Below are 12,255 nucleotides of genomic sequence, written 5' to 3'. Positions count from 1 at the left end.
TGTGGTCTCACACCTCATTGTGTACCTGCACCGCACTATCTCTGTAACCGTAACACTACATCCTGTATTCTGTTATTCTCCCTACATTCCCCTTAACTGCTTCAAGATCAGTTGCCACTGGGGGCAATCTACAGCTTCAATTTTATCTGCCAAACTACATGTCCTTGAGACGTGGAGGAAAACCAGAGCCCAGTAACAAGGAGAGTGTGCAAATCCTGCACAGGCAGAGCCAAAGATCAGTGTTGAACCTGGGTCCATGGAGCTGTGAGACAACACCTCTACAGCTGCACAACTGTTCACCTGTTCTGATACTACCTGGAGAGGTCCACTGTCAAATTTTATCTGGCAGTGAAGGTATTAGAAATAACATAAGATACCTCACATGGGAAAGTAAGAACTACGGGGATGGCCATCTCCAAGTTGCAGGAGGCAGTTACCTGAGTAACTGTCAAGAGAGAGAAAGGAAATAGGCAGACAGTGCAGAATACCCCCGTTGTTGCAAGGACGTGGTGGTGGAACAAACACAAGTGCTGAACATGGGCGCGGAGGCCAAGTCGGGAGGTGTTACGGTCATAGCAACCATGGAATTGGAGCCAAGGGAGTCTTTACCCAGAGTATTGGTCTTAGTAGAGAACTCAGGAACGATGTCAGACTTAGAACTGATTGTTTTAAGAACTATGGAACAAGGTTACTCATACACCAGCCAGCCAAATGAACTGGCAGCTCCTTATTGTGGTCACGGGGTTCTTATACTGCATTTGCTGATGGAAAGCAGATGTTTGTAGTTAGTGGAACGTGAGAATTATTGGAACTAAATGAGGTGATTAAGGCCCAATTCCTGAGGAAAATAACCAGGTGGGCGATCACCAGAAAGGACCATGACACCAATGGCTATTTCCCTCAATAATAAGTATACCACTTTGGATAGTGTTGAGGGGGACAACCTAACAGGGGAAACCACAGCAACCTAATCTTTGACCCCAAATCTATCTCTGTGGCTCAGAAGGGAAGAGAGGGAAGAGGAGTGCAGTCGTAATAGGGGATTCCATGGTTAGAGGAGCAGACAGCAGATTCTGTGGACATGAAAGAGACATCTGGATGGTTAGTTGCATTCTGGATGGGGTGTCTCTGATCATATCCACAGCACACTAAAAGTTTGTGTGAGCAGCAAGGTGTCATAGTACATATTGGTACCAATGACATAGGAAGCAAAAGGGAGGAGGAGCTGAGGAAGGAATATAGGGAGTTGGGTAGAAAGCCGAAAAGTAGACCCTCCCTGGTGGTAATTTGTGGATTGATGCCTGTGCCATGTGTCTGTGATGGTAAAAATAGGTGAGTGTGTGGCTGAAGGTTTGGTGCAAGGGGCAGAGTTTCAGATTTCTGGAACATTGGGATCTCTTCTTGGGAAGGTATGACCTGTACAAAAAGGATGGGTTACACCTGAATCTGAGGGGGACCAATATGCCTGTGGCATTGGGTTTTCTAGAGCTGCTGGGGAGGGTTTAAACTGACTTGGCAAGGAATGAGAACAGGAGTGATGGGGCTGAGGCCTGGGCAGTTATTATACAGGTAGATGCAGTGTGTAGTGAGACTGTGAGGAAAGACAGGCAGAAGACAGGGCAAAACTGCAGTCAGTTGGGTAGGTTAAAGTCTAACAGGAAGCCAAAATCAAAAAGGATAATGAATACCAGATTTAAGGTATTGAATACACACACTATATGGAGTAAAGTAAATGATCTTGTAGTGCAGATACAGATAGGCAGGTATGATGTTGTTGGCATCGCTGAGTCTTGGCTAAAAGAAGATCATAGTTGGGAAATTACCATCCAAAGATACACATTGAATTGATAGGATAATTTGATAGGCAGAGGGGATGGGGTGGCTGTGTTGGTAAAAATATGAAGTCAGATCATTAGAAAGAGGCAACATATGATAGGAAGATGTAGAATTCTTGTGGATAGAGTTAAAAGAACTGAAAGGTTAAAAGCACCTTTGTGCCTGCACGCTGGCTATTTGTGAGCCAGTTCAAGTGCGCTAGGAAGTGGGTCACCACATAACACCCCCCCCTCACCCCCAGAACTGGTGATACACACGCCAATGTCCACAGTCTGGGCCAGACCCGGTTTTGGAGGTTGGCCTCTGCGCCGCGGTGCTGGAAGCTCGACCGGTTGCGCCAGGTCCACATAGGCCCGTTTGGGTCGGTCCACCATGAAAACCTCCTCTCTCCCCCCAACGTCCAGCACGAACGTGGACCTGATGTTCCGGAGCACCGTAAAGGGCCCCTCGTAGGGCCGTTGCAGCGGTACCCGATGCCCGCCCCATCGTACAAACACAAACTTACAGTTCTGCATGTCTTTGGGTACGCAGGTCGGGTTCTGCCCATGCTGCGAAGTGGGTATGGGGGCCAGGTCACCGAGCCTCTCGCGTAGTCTGCCCAGGACTGCTGCAGGTTCTTCCTCTTGCCCCCTTCGGGCTGGTATGAACTCCCCAGGGACGACCAGGGGTGCGCCGTACACCAACTCAGCCGACGAGGCGTGCAGATCATCTTTGGGCACCGTGCGGATGCCAAGTAGGACCCAGGGAAGCTCGTCCGCCCAGTTAGCTCCTCTCAGGTGGGCCATGATAGCCGACTTTAGGTGACGGTGGAAACGCTCCACCAGGCCGTTCAACTGTGGGTGGTAGGCAGTTGTGTGGTGCAGCTGAGTCCCCAAAAGGCTGGCCATAGCTGACCACAGGCTGGAGGTGAACTGGGCGCCTCTGTCAGAGGTAATGTGGGCTGGTACACCAAAGCGGAATGCCCAGCTGGTGATCAGTGCCCGGGCGCAAGATTCGGAGGTGGTGTCGGTGAGCGGGATCACCTCTGGCCATCTTGTGAACCGGTCCACAATAGTCAGGAGGTGCCGTGCTCCACGTGACACTGGCAGGGGGCCCACGATATCCACATGAATGTGGTCGAAATGCCGGTGGGTGGGGTGGAACTGCTGCGGCAGGGCTTTGGTGTGCCGCTGCACCTTGGCTGTTTGGCAGTGCATGCACGTTTTGGCCCATTCACTGATCTGCTTGCGGAGTCCATGACAAACAAACCTGCTGGAGACCATCTGGACAGTTGTCTGGATGGAGGGGTGCGCTGTTATGAATGGACTCGAAAACACGTTGCCGCCAAGGTGCCGGGACGACGGGACAGGGTTGGCCGGTGGTGACGTCACAGAGTAGGGTCCTCTCACCTGGGCCTACGGGGAGGTCCTAGAGCTGCAAACCGGAGACTGCGGTTCTGTAACTAGGGATCTCCTCGTCTGTCTGCTGTGCCTCTGCCAGCGCCTCAAGGTCTACCCCTTGGGAAAGGGCATGAAAGTTAGGGCGAGAGAGCGCGTCCGCCATGACATTGTCCTTACCCGAGACGTGCTGGACATCCGTCATGTATTCAGAGATGTAGGACAGATGGCGCTGCTGGCGAGACGACCAGGGATCGGACACCTTCGTAAACGCAAAGGTAAGCGGTTTGTGGTCCGTGAATGCGATGAAGGGCCTACCTTCTAGGAAGTACCTGAAATGCCGGATTGCCAGGTAGAGCGCCAACAGTTCCCGGTTGAAAGCACTGTATTTGAGCTCGGGTGGTCGCAGGTGTTTGCTGAAAAACGCCAGGGGTTGCCTGCAACCCTCGAGGAGTTGCTCCAGCACCCCACCGACTGCTGTGTTAGATGCGTCCACTGTGAGGGCAGTAGGGACGTCCGTTCTGGGGTGGACTAGCATCGCGGCGTTCGCCAAGGCTTCCTTCGTTTGAACGAAAGCGGCGGCAGACTCCTCGTCCCAGGTAATGTCCTTGCCCGGATCCGACAGCAGGACGAACAGGGGGCGCATGATTCGGGCAGCTGAAGAGAGGAAGCAGTGGTAGAAATTGACCATACCCACGAATTCCTGAAGGCCTTTGATTGTGGTGGGTTGGGGGAAATGGCGGACCGCATCTACCTCAGCAGGCAGAGGGGTCGCCCCATCTTTAGTAATCCTGTAGCCCAGGAAGTCAATGGTATCGAGCCCGAACTGACATTTGGCCGGGTTGATTGTTAGACCGTATTCACTCAGCCAGGCATAGAGTTGATGGAGGTGGGACAGATGCTCCTGATGACTGCTGCTGGCTATGAGGATGTCTTCCAAATAGATGAATGCGAAGTCCAGGTCATGTTCCACTGCGTCCATTAACCGCTGGAACGTCTGTGCGGCATTCTTCAGGCCGAACAGCATGTGGAGGAACTCGAAAAGGCCGAACGGGGTGATGAGAGCCGTTTTGGGCACGTCATCCAGATGCATCGGGATTTGATGGTACCCTCAGACGAGGTCTACCTTGGAGAAGATCCGTGCGCCGTGCAGGTTTGCTGCAAAGTCATGAATGTGCGGCACAGGGTAGCGGTCCTGTGTAGTAGCCTTATTCAGCCTGCGGTAGTCGCCGCACGGTCTCCAACCACCTGTCGCTTTGGGCACCATGTGCAGGGGGGAGGCCCATGGGCTGTCGGACCGCCGGATGATCCCCAATTCCTCCATCCTCTTGAACTCCTCCTTCGCCAGTCGGAGCTTGTCCGGGGTAAGCCGCCGAGCACAGGCGTGGAGAGGTGGTCCCTTGTCGGGATGTGGTGCTGTACGCCGTGTCTGGGCATGGCTGCAGTGAACTGCGGTGCCAGAAATGATGGGAAATCCGCCAGGACCCTGGTGAAATCATTGACGGACAGCGTGATGGAGTCGAGGTGAGGGGCTGGCAACTGGGCTGCACCCAGGGAGAACGTCTGAAAGGTCTCGGCGTGGACCAGTCTCTTCCTGGGCAGGTTGACCAGTAGGCTGTGAGACCACAAAAAATCCGCACCCAGAAGTGGTTGGGCTACAGTGGCCAGGTGAAGTCCCACGTGAACTGGCTGGAGCCGAACAGTAGCTGCACCTGATGGGTGCCATAGGTCCTTACTGTGCTGCCATTCATGACCCTCAGGGGTGGACCCGGTGCCCTCTTGCGGGTGTCGTAACACATCGGAGGTAAGACGCTGATCTCGGCTCCAGTGTCAACCAAAAAGCGGAGTCCCGACCACTGGTCCCACACATACAGGAGGCTATCCCAAAGGCCAGCCGCCGTAGCCATCAGTGGCGGCTGGCCCTAGCATTTCCCGGGAACTTGCAGGGCGGGCAACAATGGCGGGCTTCTGCGCCCCACCGCTGGTGGTAGAAACACCATTGTTCATTGGGCCCCTCACCCCTGCCTCTGGGGTTAGTGGGCTCTGTGGCCGGGCCTGGACTGGTTTGCTGCTGGGAGCATGACCTGGTGATCTGTGCGATAGATGCCCCAATCACCTTCTTGGCGTTCCACAGCAAGCCCACCCGGGCTGCCACCTTCCGGGGGTCACTGAAATCCATGTCAGACAGCAGCAGGCGTATGTCCTCGGGCAGCTGCTCTAGGAATGCCTGCTCAAACATGAGGCAGGGTTTGTGTCCGCCGGCCAGAGACAACATCTCATTCATTAAAGCCGATGGAGGTCTGTCGGCCAAGCCATCCAGGTGCAGTAAACGGGCAGCCCGCTCACGCCGTGAGAGTCCAAAAGTCCTTATGAGCAGGGCTTTGAATTTCATGTACTTGCCATCCGCTGGGGGAGACTGTACGAACTCCGCAACCTGGGCCGCTGTGTCCTGGTCGAGGGAGCTCACCACGTAGTAGTAACAGGTGTCCTCTGAGGTTATCTGCCGAATGTGGAATTGGGCTTCTGCTTGCTGAAACCATAGGTGAGGTCGCAGCGTCCAGAAGCTTGGCAGTTTCAACGAAACCGCATGAACAGATGCGGCGTCGGTCATCTCCGGTCCAAAAATCGTTTGGGTCGCCGGGGTCACCAATTGTAGCGGTGTGCTACACGCAGCGCTAAAATAACGACACGTAGTCGGTAAACTGCAATTAAAGATGATTTTATTCAAACTTCACAGCCTTGCTTTTAAAGCCTCCCTCATCCCGCCCTCCCTGGGCGTGGATGCTCCAAGGGACACATACTCACAAACCCCCACAGGCTTTTTCCCTTTGTTGCGGACCTGGCCTTTGTGCCTGTGCGCTGGCTATTTGTGAGCCGGTTCGAGTGCGCTAGGAAGTGGGTAGCCACAATATCAGTATTATTGTGGAATAAAGGTAAATATAGAGGCATGAGAGAAAAGCTAGCTGGAGTTGATTGGAATGGGACACAAGCAGGGATAATGGCAGAACAATGGTTGGCTGCCAGTGACTAGTGGTGAGCCACAGGAGTCTATGCTGGGACTGCTTCTTTTCAAGTTATACCAGTGATATTGATGAAGGAACTGAAGGCTTTGTGGCCATCTTTGTGGATGATACAAAGATAGGTGCAGGGGCAGCTAGTTTTGAAGTAGCATTAAGCCTGCTGAAGGGCTTAGGCAGGTTGAGAGAATGGGCAAAGAAGTGGCATATGAAATATTGTGTATGGAAGTGCATGGTCATGCACAATAAAAAATGGACTATTTTCTAAATGGGGAGAAGATTCAAGAATCATAGGCACAAACTGACTTGGGATTCTTATAACAGGATTCTCTGTAGGTTAACTTGTAGGTTGAGTTGATGGTAAGGAAGGCAAATGCAACATTATCAATCATTTGGAGAAGACTACAATGCAAAAGGAAGGATGTAATGCTGAGGCTTTATAAGGCATAGGTCAGACTGCACTTAGAGCACTGTGAGCAGTTTTGAGCCCCTTATCTAAGAAAAGATGTGCTGTCATTGGAGAGTGTCCAGACAAGGCTTACTACAATGATCCCAGGAATGAAAGGGTTAACACATGAAGAGAATTTGTCAGCCTGTACATGGTGCAGTGTAGAAGAATGAGGGGAGGATCTCAATGAAAACTACCAAATATTCAAAGGCCTAGATAAGGTGAATGTGGAGAGGACATTTCCTATAGTGGGTGAATATAGGACCCGAGGGCAAAGCTTCAGAATAGAGGAACATCAACTTAGAACAGAGATAAGAAAAAAGAATTCCTTAGTTAGTTGGTGGGGAATCTTTGGAATTCATTGCCGCAGATGACTGTGCATGCCAAGTTATTGGGCATATTTAAGGCGGCAGTTGATAGGTTGTTGATTAATCAAGGCATCAAACTTGATTGAGAGAGATATCAAATCAATCATGATAGAATGGCGGAGCAGACTTGATGGGCTGAATGGCCTAATTCTGCTACTATGTCTTAGGTTGTTATGATCTTATGGTCTATATCACTACACCACGTTCAATTTCAAGCATATTGTTGTCATAAGCATATATACACCGGCTATAAATAAAAATTAGCTCCTTGTAGCATAGTACTTTACAAAGATACAAAGCTGAATGTGTAGCTATAGCTCTTTGGCCACTTTCTGGGGCAAGGACTGGGAGGGAGATCAGTGAGGAGGTACGAGTAGACAGGGGAGACATGGAGGGAGCAATCCCTGCGAAAAGCAGAGAGAGGGGGAAGTAAAGATATGTTTGGTAGTAGGATCCCTTTGGAGATAGTGGAAGTTGCGGAGAATGAAATGTTGTATGCGGAGGCTTATGGGGTGGTAGGTAAGGACAAGAGGAACTATATCACTGTGAAGGCGGATGAAAGATGGGGTAAGCACGGATGTTTGGGAAATGGAGAAAATATGGGCAAGGACAGCACCAATGGTGGTGGATACCATCATGCTGATGGCAGTGTGGAAGAAGCTTGAGGTGTGGGTTTCAGGCTTCCATACATCCTTCCTGGTGGCAGCTGAGATTAGAGGGCATGGCCCAAATGGTGGGGGTACCTAACAAATTGCCTCTGGTTGATGTCCTTGATGGGGAGACCTGTAGCCATAATGGAACCGCCTGAGCCTGCCACACTCTGTAGCCTTTTGCATTCTTGTGCACTGGAATTCCTCTACCAGCTCATGATACAACTGTCAGAATGCATTCATCTGTAATCCAGATTGCTGTTGCTGTAGCACACCATATCTTTGTTCACTTGAACAGAAATTTCCTTCATGGATGAGATCTACATATGTGGACAAACCAAGCTACAAGACTCTTGGAATGCCATCATAAAACACAAGTCTGAGATTTCCACGATAACATTAGTTGCTACATCCCTTCGAGCTCTGTTGGTGTGCTGGTGACATGCTTTCCTGCTGCTTTTATGTTGTAAACCATTAACAATACAGTTTAGGGCATAATTTCTCTGCAAGATATATCAAAAGATATTTTCTACATAGCTCTTTCTTCCCCCGCTTCTGGCTCCACAGACCATATTGGTGGCGGCCACAGTAATAGTCCCACATGAATGGGTTAAAGGGGAAAAAAAGTCACTCAGATAGTGATTAATGATTAGGAGGAAGCAGTAATGTAAGCAAGCAACATTTCTCCTTGCCTCGCCAGAGTGAGCACTTTGTGGCCAGAAGCAGTCTCAGTGTACACCGCATCTCTTAATCCTCTTTGCAAATAACTTCCAGATGCACCCATTCAATGTTGTCAGTCTACAGGTCTTTGCCTTTCACAGATGGCACTTTGTGAGCAGGGTCTACAGGCAACATCGCAAACACTTTGCTAATCGTTCAATTCCAATCTTCCTGAAGGGAATTTTATTCATAAAATCTTTTTCATCTCTGTGCCTTTGATTAGGAGAGGAGATAATCACTAAGTCATGGCCTCTCATGGGAAGAAGGAAAAGGCAAGAGTCTTTTCGATGGAGGTGAGGGGAGGAGGGGTTGGTGGTTTTGTTTTTAACTTGTGCCTGGCTGGAAGAAAACAAATCAAAGTTAGTGAAGCATGGTAGTCTTAACTGGTTCCAACTGAGCATCAGCAACAGAGGTGGGCTTGAATAGAAAACCATGGAAGCAGTGATTGGATTGGGTACGGCGCAGCGGGTCGAGCTAATTCTCCTCTGTCATGGGGACGGTGATGGTGTGCGTTCACCAGTTGACAAGTTATGTTCAGCTGACTCACACAAGTACGATAAAGTGAAGGATGAGACTCAACATCATCAAAGCGGAGATGCTTCTTTTGTTGTGGGGATCAGTACAATAAAACTGCTTGGCTTCACTTAGTGTCTCCAGATGCAAAGCTCAATAAAATATACACCATTTCCGTTGGTTTTATCAATGGAAACATAAGGAATAATGGAGATCTCCCTGGTGTTCCAACCTACCGCTCCACCAACTTTCCTGAATACATGGTATTTGAGCATTATTATCCTGTTGTTTGTGGGAGCTTGCTGTGTGAAATTTTGGTTGCCACATTTCCATAGTTTATAACTAAGACTTTATTTCATTGTTATCTCATTGGCTGTTAATGGACTTTATTAACATAAAGCCACAGGATTGCTTCAGAACAAAATGAGGCCATTCAGACTATCAAGTCTACATTCGTTTCTGGTAGAACGTTACTGTCAGTGCTATTTCCCGCTCAAATTATTCTCTCTCAGAGGTCTCTGAAATCAATTCCGAAGTCCCTGATTGATTTTGTTTCCAGTCAGAAATGAAAATAGCTTAAGTGGTATAGACATAATGTTATGCTGCTGTTGTACCAGACGTTGGTGAGGCCGCATCTGGGGTACTGCATGCAGTTTTGGTTACCCCATTTCAGAAAAAATATCATTCAATTGGAAAGAACATTTACAAGAATGTGACCAGGAACTGAGTAAAAGTCTGGGCAGGGCTGGGACTTCATTCTCTGGAGCACTGAATGCGGTGGGGTGAACTTATAGTGTGTATAAAGTTATGGGATGTGGCAGGCAGAGATAGTTTCAATTCATGAGGTATTTTCCAAGAGAAAGGGAACCGAAAACTATAGGGTATTTAATGTGATGGGAGAGATTTAATAGGAACCGGAGAGGCATCTTTTACACACACAGAGTGGTTAATATATACAATGACTACATTTTTAAAAGACACTTGAACAGGTAAATGGATAGGACAGTTTTAGAGGATTATTGGCCATATCTGGACATATTGGTCTAGTGTACATGGGCGCTTTGGACTGCATGAATGAGTTGGTCTAGTTTCCATGATGTACTACTCCATTATTCAATATATTACAAATATAATATTAGCCACTATCAAATTACTCTTACCTTGGATTTCAGGTCATTAGGGCCCCAACTGTGTGGAAAACATTATGTGTGGTTCCTGTATCCAAGAAGGGCCTACCAAAGTCTTGAATGACTACCGTCCAGTGGCCCTGACCTCACACATCATGAAAGGACCCTAGAGAAGCTGGTCCTGGCTCACCTCTGACCCCTGGTCAGATCGGGCCTCGATCCCTTGCAGCTTGCCTACCAGAATACCGGTAGTACCGTCATCAACCTGCTGAACAGAGCCTACTCCCATTCGGATAAGTGGGGCAACACTGTGAGGATCATGTTTTTTGATTTCTCAAGTGCCTTCAATACCATACAGCCCTCATTGCCGGGTGAAGCTTTGATCAATGCAGGTTGGCACTTCCATTGTATCCTGGATAATGGGCTACCCTGACCGGCAGACCAGTTTGAGTGGCTTCAGATCTATGTGTCAGACATGGCTGTAAGCAGCACTGCGGCCCTACTGGGGACTGTATTGGCTCCCATTCTGTTTACCCTGTATACCTTGGACTTTAGATAGAACACTGAGTCATGTCACCTGCAGAAATTCTCTGATGACTCAGCAATAGTTGGCTGTATAATGGGAAGGCAGGAGGATGAATACAGGGCCCTGGTGGAGGACATTGTCAAGTGGTGCAAGCTGAATCATCTGCAGTTCAACATTAGTAAGACGAAGGAGATGGTGATGGACTTTAGGAAGACTAAGTCTGCACTGTTCCCTGTTACCATTGACGGTGAGGATGTTGATGTGGTGAGGACCCACAAATACCTGGCCATGCACCTGGATGACAGATTTGAGTGGAGCACCAACGCAGAGGCAGTGTTCAAGAAAGGCCAGAGTCATTTCTACTTCCTGAGGAGACTGAAGCCCTTTAGAGTATGCAGGCCTCTCCTTCGTATGCTCTACCAGTCTGTCGTCACCAGTACAATCTTCTATGCAGTGGCGAGCTGGGGCTATGGCATCAACACGGGTAATACCGGCAGGCTCAATAAACTGATTAGAAAAGGTGGCTCTGTTATAGGAGCCAAACTGGACATACTGGAGGCTGTAGTAGAACAAAGACCCTACAGAAAATCCTGGTAATTTTGGAGAATGTTTCTCACCCTCTGCATACCACTTGACTGAACAGAGGAGCACTTTTAGTACTAGACTGAGACAACTGCACTGCTCTAATGAGGTCATTCTTACCCTCAGCCATTAGGCTCTATAATGATTAACCTACAACCAGGGAAATGATGACCCGTCCCCCTCCTGTTAGACTCTTTGAGGTAACTTATTTTGTATTCTTTCTTACTTCCCTTCTAATATTTATATATTTGAATATCTTGTGTATTTGTAATGCTACTGTGACACAGTAATTTCCTTTAGGATTAATAAAGTATCTATCTCTCTATCTATAACTACAGATTAATGACCTCACCTCTTCCTTTGGATGGTCATTGAGATGCTGCCACATGACCTCATCCTTTGTCCTTGATTTTATTAATATAGTACCAACGAGTTCTTAAATCACAGGAGAAGGTCACTGAGTCATCCACTAATAGAATAGTTTCCTTTTGTTCTACTTGTATGATCAGCCATGATCTTAGAGTGATATTGTCATAGGAAGTACATAACAGAAACAAGACCTAGAGCCAACTATGTCTTTTAACATTTTGTATGCCACTATCGTATCTCCTATCTGGAAGAACAAGTCCAGCTTCTACACTCGAACCTTATAACTCCTCATTGAGCACTTTCTATAACTTCTTTTGGACAATCACATCCTTCCTAAAGAGAGATGCCTAAACTTGGTCCTTTCTTCCAAACTGTTTAGATGCCTTTCTTGCTTTTGTACTCTACACCCCGTTTATCAAACCCAGGATTCCATCTGCTTTACTAATCACTGTCTGAACTTGCACAAAAAAGGGCAAAAAGAGATGCTGGAAATATGAAATAAAAACAGAAAACACTAGAAACACTCAGCTAGTCTGTGGAAAGGGGGGCAGATATAACCTTTCAGATTGATGAACAAATTCTGTTGAAAACTAACCAACCGGTAACAGTAGCTCTGTTTTCTTCCTGCAAGCACAGCCTAATCTGTTGAATGTTTCTACCCTCCTTTATTTTTAATTACTCCCTCTTAAGATGCTCTGCATCTTTCAATGGTTCATCTACCTG

Source organism: Hypanus sabinus, chromosome 1 (assembly GCF_030144855.1).
Source record: "Hypanus sabinus isolate sHypSab1 chromosome 1, sHypSab1.hap1, whole genome shotgun sequence".
NCBI classification, from domain to species: domain Eukaryota; kingdom Metazoa; phylum Chordata; class Chondrichthyes; order Myliobatiformes; family Dasyatidae; genus Hypanus; species Hypanus sabinus.
The sequence above is the reverse complement of the archived record's forward strand: the minus strand, read 5'-3'. Positions refer to the sequence as shown.